Source organism: Mesocricetus auratus, unplaced genomic scaffold, assembly GCF_017639785.1.
Source record: "Mesocricetus auratus isolate SY011 unplaced genomic scaffold, BCM_Maur_2.0 Super-Scaffold_100010, whole genome shotgun sequence".
Taxonomy (NCBI): Eukaryota; Metazoa; Chordata; class Mammalia; order Rodentia; family Cricetidae; genus Mesocricetus; species Mesocricetus auratus.
Window position 1 is genome coordinate 9,924,537 of NW_024429194.1, and position 6,990 is coordinate 9,931,526.

Sequence of the window (6,990 nt, forward strand, 5' to 3'; positions counted from 1 at the left end):
GGGGTCTGGGTGATTGAATACCTGTCTTTTCTTGTTGAGTGCCAGCTCAGGAAATAGCTCCTGTGTGTAGTGCTCTAGCAGCGGGACGTAAACAATGGCGACTCTTACTGATTTCCTGCCATAGTAAAGAGCTGTAAGTAATTTTTGAAATAATAATGCTGGACTAAGTGATCATCCTTAGTTAATCAATGTGAAAACATCCCAGGATGTAGGTCACAAAATCCTGACAGTACCAACCTCTAAAGGAAGGTTTGTTTTTCATTTAAGTTAGCCATAGTCCCCAGACAGTTAAAGCTAGAATAGAATTTTCTAAGGGCAAAAGTGTGTCAGACCCAGGCTCTGGAGACAGAATATGTGGGTACAATCGTATTTCCATCACTCTAGGTAGTGTGCCCTTGGGAAAAATACTAACATTCTTTTGTGTCCTCATTCACAAAGTGAAGAACATAAAAATACTTATACGGTTGTTATGATACCTAAGTGAGTCAGTATTCATGATGTTCAACCTAGTGACTGCCAGATGGTAAACACTCAAAAACTGGTGTGGATTGGGCCAGCAAGAGGTAAACAGATAAAAGTGTCTGTTGCTAATCTTGACAAACTAAATACATTCCCTAAGACTTACACAGTGGGAGGAGAAAATGAATGAACTCTTTCAAGTTATCCTCTGGTCTCCACATGTGTGTATCTCCCCCAAATATATGAATGGTTGAACAAATAAAATAATAATAAACAAAAGTGGGTAAGATAGCAATGTTAAAAAATAGATTTGTCGTGATCAGCATTGCATTTCCTGGGGTGGGGGGAGCAACAGCCTCTTGCGACTTCGGTGAGACAGAGCTAGAGTTGAAACTCTCTGGCCAAGTGCATGCTTGATGAAAAGGAAGGCTTGTGATGCAGACAAGTGTGGCAGAGAGCCAGGGCTTGTGGAGCTAAGGGACTACTGGAGACAACCGTAGAAACAAAAGATTCCCTTCTCTTCCTCCAGTCATGCCCAGAGCTGATTCCTAAGATTTGAGTTTATGTCCTGTGCACACATCAAGGTGTCTGCTTCTAGAGAGATCTTACAATTCCATAAGAGGTAAACCGTCTTTAGAAAGCATTTGACCACGCTCAAATCTTTGTTACTGTATTTATTTATAGAAAATCACCCCCTCCCACTGCCACCTGTGAGAGGGCAGACCCTCCCCCTCGCCACTGCAGCACTTGGGAGAGTGGACCCTGCACCTCTCCTGGGCAGCACAGTCGAGCTGACCATGTTGACGGGAGTGCGACTGAAGGAGAATGTGAGCATGACGGGTCTGCCCTGCCCTTCATCTGCCATACAGGGGTGTGGGTGGGGAGAGATGCCCCCTCCCACCCCCCACCACCTGGGGCAGTGGGACAGCAGGCCGTGAGGTCATAAGAGCAGGAGAGCTGTCCCACCTCTCACCAGCTGTAGCACTGGAGAGAGTGGCTCCAATACCTCACCTGGGCCACACAGCAGAGTTGACCCTGAAGGTGTAGGTGGGGGAGAGCCAACCCTAGGACTTGAAAGCAGGAGAAAGGACACTGCCCCTTGGCCATTGCTGCAAGGGGTGAACTAGCAAGGACATTGCTGGAGAGCTCACCCTGGTGGAGCCTGGAGACAGGGGAGAACTGGCCGGCTGACCAACCCCGCAACTACCCAGGCCTAGAACCAGGGTGATGTGTTGGCCCACCCCATCTGTGATCTGTTGGAGCATGTGAAGGGACCTGACCCTGTAGACCCAAAGCTGCAGGGTCTCCACAACACAGGGTAACAGCTGGATATGTAATCGGAGTCCCAGTGAGAGCCCAGCATGGATAGTGTAGCAGAAACCAAAGGCCTCGAACCAGACCAGAGACTCTGCAGTGAACGCTTCCACATTTATAAGAGGGTTTACTGCAAGACTCACTGTCCATGGTGAGATTTCTTTCCATTTTTATTTTCTCTTAAATTTTATTTTATTGGGTGGGGGGAGGTTGCAAGGGCAGAGGGCAGAGACAGAGTTGCAGGAAATGAATGGCATGGAGACGCATGATGTGAAAGACAAAAGGGATCAATAAGAAGAAAGTTAAAAAAAAAAGAAAGTCAGACTCAGGCAATCAAAAGCAAGGATCATGCTAACAGGGTATTTGTTACCAAGTTCAAGTTGTACACAAAGGCATAGCAGAGGATGAACCAGAGAAGAAACGTAAGTAGGGCAGGATTCGGGGAGGGTGAGTCCACAAACAATGAGATGACTAAGGAATTAAATTGTCTCTTATGAGTGAATTAGAATAAAAATGTCAGTGCTTAATTGCATGGTCCAAGTTACACTGGGCATCCCTTTTATCCTGTCAATAGTTTTGAATGTATAGTTCTATTTGCAATACATTCAGGACAAACCAAGGAAAGCAGAAAACAGTACATGCATAAAAATGTAATTTTTCCTCATTTTGTAGCACTTGAAACTTAATCTTGAACGTGGCTAGTTGATTCCTCTTAAGTTAAATGTATCTGTTACTATATTCTTAAAACCCTGCTTGAATCCTGGTCTCTTATTCTTTTAGGGTGAGCGCCTAAGGTCTCTTTTATTGGGATCGGTACAGGTGCCTGTGGTAGTTTGCTTTCGATTGTTGCAATAAAGCACTCTGCCCAAAAGCAACTTGGAGAGGAAAGGGTTTGACTCATACTTCCATGTCACAATCCATCGTTGAAGAAGTCAAGCCAGCATCTCGGGAGGGAGCCTGGAGACAGGAACCTAGGCAAACGCACTGGAGGGATGCTGCTTACTGGCTTGTTCTTGATGGCTTGCCTAACCTGCTTTCTTATAGAACCCAGGACCACCAGCCTATGGGGGCACTACCTGCAGTGGGCTGGGCCCTCCAACATCAAGGTTTGTTTGTTTGTTTGTTTACATTTTCACTCATGTTGACACCTGTAACATATCCTTTTTCTTTAGTGTTGAGGATTGAACTTGAGGCCTCACGAATACTGCAGAAGCTTTTGCCACTGAGAATGTCCCTAGGCTAGTTTTGTTTTTAGAAGATGATTTAACACGTGCATACTTTGTTTTCTACAAGATTATCAATAGCTTTTTTTTTTTTTTTTTTTTTTTTTAGCAAAGATGCTTCTAGGAAAGTAAAAGCAGATTTCCTTCCATTTGTGTCTGTGTCTAAGGCCACTGGCTGTGCTTTCTTCTTAGAAAACTTGTGGAGAAAATGGCCACATGTGCCATCAGTAAGCGCTTTAGCTTCTGGGTTGCTTACTCTATAAGGGTCATGAGAATTGTTAATGTAGGGGCAGCCCCCACTCACTGAATGGACAGGTTAAGTGGCTGTGGTGTCATTTTCAGGATAAACCTGGCCTTCTCTGTCTATGTGACATAATGACCATGGAAGTTTATTGCAGTAGATTAATTTGTTTCAAGATTAAACCCTCCATTGGAGTTACAAGAAGTAACTCCTTGTACTACTAGTAGGAATCTAGCTGTCAGTCGTGAAGTTAGGTAAATCCATTTCTTCTTCCCGTGTAGGTACAAAGTGACATTTTCTAGACCCTTGGAGTTAGGGTGGAGATTAAAGGAATGTCAGTGAAGAGGACACCTACAGCTTACGGGCTGAACTTCAAAATGGCTCATCTTCTGTTTCCCTGCCTTGGTGAGTGTCACAGTTTATATATGAAGCATCCCTAGTGAATCATGTTTAGGCTTGGTTTTCCAGTGGTGTTCAGAGACCATTTGGTCATAAAGTGTCCTCATCAATGAGAAAGAATTCATTGACAGATTCAGAGCTGAATGGCTTATCAGGAGTGGAGGCCCAGATGGGGGAAGTAGGATTCTGAGGGCATGATTTTGTTTCTTTTTTTTTCCACTTTTTAAAATTCAAATTAGAAACAAGCTTGCTTCCCATGTCAATCCCAGCTCCCTCTCCCTGTCCTCCTTCCCTGCCTCCCCAACTCCTCACTCCATTCCCCTCTGCTCCCCAGGGAAGGTGAGACCCTCCATCGTGGATCTCTAAAGTCTGTCATATCATCCCAGGCAGGCCCTAGGGCCTCCCCCATTTGTCCAGGCTGAGAGAGCATCCCTCCACATGGAATGGGATCCCAAAGTCCATTTGTAGATTGCCGAGGCCTCATCACTGATACCCACGCTCAGGGTGTCTGGGTCAGTCCCATGCTGGCCTCTCAGTCATCAATCTGGGGTCCATGAACTCCCCCTTGTTCAGGTCAGCTGCTTCTGTGAGTTTTACCAGCCCAGTCTTGACCCCTTTGCTCATCATTCCTCTCTCTCTGCAACTGGGTTCCAGGAGTTCAGTTCAGTGATTAGCCGTGGGTGTCTGCCTCTGCTTCCATCAGCCACTGGATGAAGGCTCTAGGATGGCATATAAAGTAGTCATCAACCTCATTATGGTAGGAGGGCATTTAAGGTAGCCTCTCCACTATTGCTTAGATTGCCAGTTGGTGTCTTGGGGTAACAGTAACAAAACAGGTGAAAGACCTGTATGACAAGAACTTTGAGTCTTAAAAGAACGAAATTAAAGAAGATACCAGAAAATGGACAGATTCCCTCATGCTCTTGGATAGGTAGGATCAACATAGTAAAAATGGCAATCTTACCAAAAGCAATATATAGATTCAGTGCAATCCCTATCAAAATCCCAGAACAATTCTTCACAGACCTTGAAAGGACAATTCTCAACTTTATATGGAAAAACAAAAGACTCAGGATAGTCAAAACAACCTTGTACAATAAAGGAACTTCAGGAGGTATCACCATCCCTGACTTCCAGCTCTACTATAGAGTTATAGTAATGAAAACAGATTGGTATTGGCACAAAAGTAGGCAAGTAGACCAATGGAATCAAATTGAAAACTATGATAGTAACCCACACACCTATGAACACCTGATTTTTGACAACGAAGCTAAAACTATATGATGGAAAAAAGAAGGTATCTTCAACAAATGGTGCTGGCATAACTGGATATTGGCATGTAGAAAACTACAGATAGATCCATATTTATCACCATACACAAAACATAAGTCCAAATGGATGAAAGACTTCAATATAAATCCAACAGCACCGAGGGCATGATTTTAAAGAGAATATCTTGTCCTCTTCTGCCTTTGTCTTTCTCTGACTGCTTCCTGATCTTCAAGAGGAAGGCAGCCTTCTTCCAAGACACCTTCCACCATGATGCTTCTGCACTGATACCAGTCTAAAAGCAATGGGACAAACTGACTATCGTTGAAACCCCTTAAGTCTCTAGGTGAGAAACCCTTTCCTCCTCAGTTACTTTTCTTATGTATTTTGTCACAGCAGCTGAAAGTGGGCTAGCAATGACCAAGAAAGCTATCTCTGAGATGTCACCAATGTAAAATCTTTAAGTCTACACTGTGAGTATCGCTTCCTAGGAGAGCTGCCAACTTATATCAGAATGGGTCGAAACCAAAGCATGGGTTCGGTGTTGAGTATTTGGAATTTTGTAGATTCTTGCTATAGCAACTACAGAGAAATTTATACCAGAAGTGCAGTACGGCCGTTTAGAATCTAAATTGTGTGAAGCTTTCTTGTCATGTTAGAGGCAAGGACAAGTCCCTACTCAGCTTGCATCTCTGGGAGAACAGTTGAAATGGAGCAGAATGTTACTGCAGGCTTTCTACTACCTGCTATATTTTTCTGGGCATTAAAATAAAAAGAGCAGACTCAGGAATAAACTAGTTGATTCACAAGCAAATATTAAAGGGAAGATAGGGAGTCTAGGGATTGTTTGGTTGCAAAGATGTCTTGAAATATGAAACAAGAAAACCTGAGTTTTTTCAAATGTTAGTAGAATCAAATAACCTGGGGAGATCAGATTAAAGGTATATCATTCACCTAGATGACTATCAACTAATTCTTGCTGGCTATTTACTGATAAGGAAGATTGCCTCATCCTCTAAGGTAAATTGTCAAGAGAGACATGAGTATAAAAAAGGCAGCATTAACTTAGGAATTCTGTGTAAGATGTAAAACTGAAGTACTCCTGAGCTCATGGCAAATGCGTTAGGAGCCTATCAAACTGCCGAGGGAGTTGTATTGCCCAAGAACTAGTGAGTCCAGACTAAAGATACTGTCTTAGTTTTCTATTGCTTTGATAAGGCACAAGGAGCAAGACAGATTATACTTGAAACAGTTTATTTGGAACTTACAGTTTCAGAGGATGGATGAGTCCATAACCATCATGGTAGGCAGGCAGATAAGCATGGTATTGGAGCAGTAGCTGAGAGCTCACATCTTGAAGTAAAATCATGAGGCAGAGCTAACTGTGTATGGTATGGGCTTTTGAATCCTCAAAAGCTACCTCCAATGGTACACTTCCTCTGAGGCAAAAACCTCCTAATTCTTCCCAAATTCTCCTATCTCCTGGGGACCACGTATTTAAATATACGGGGAGCCTATGGGGGTCGTTTTCTTTCAAAGCAGCAGAAATACTTTTGACGACCAAAGTTCCAGTAACCTTTGGGTCTTACAGCAGATACTGTCCCTGTAATATTTCTTGATGTCACCCACCCCCAGGCTTAGTTCATTTAAATAGTGGTCCAACCACTTGATTTAAGGGGACACATAGTGAGATACGTGTTGGAGTGTTTTAAAGTCTCCAAGCTCTGAAATATGCCCATAAGACATAACTAACGATGGTCATATGTAACAAGGTCACTCCAGAGGTGGAGTCTGATGCCATAGGAAAAGTTGACTGACATAATCTTCCAAAGGGAAAAATAATGCCCAGCAAAGATCTGCCCGACTTAGGAAGCTACCTCCATCTGTCTCATGAAACAGAAGAATTACAATGGACCATTTCTGCGGTAGTTCGAATGCAATTGGCCCCATGATCTCATAGGGAGTAGCACTATTGGGAGGTGTCGCTTTTATGGAGTGGGTATGGCCTTGTTGGAAGAAGTGTGTCACTGTGGGGCTGGGGTTTGAGGTTCCCAATGCCCAGGATAGTGTATGGTATGTCTCAGT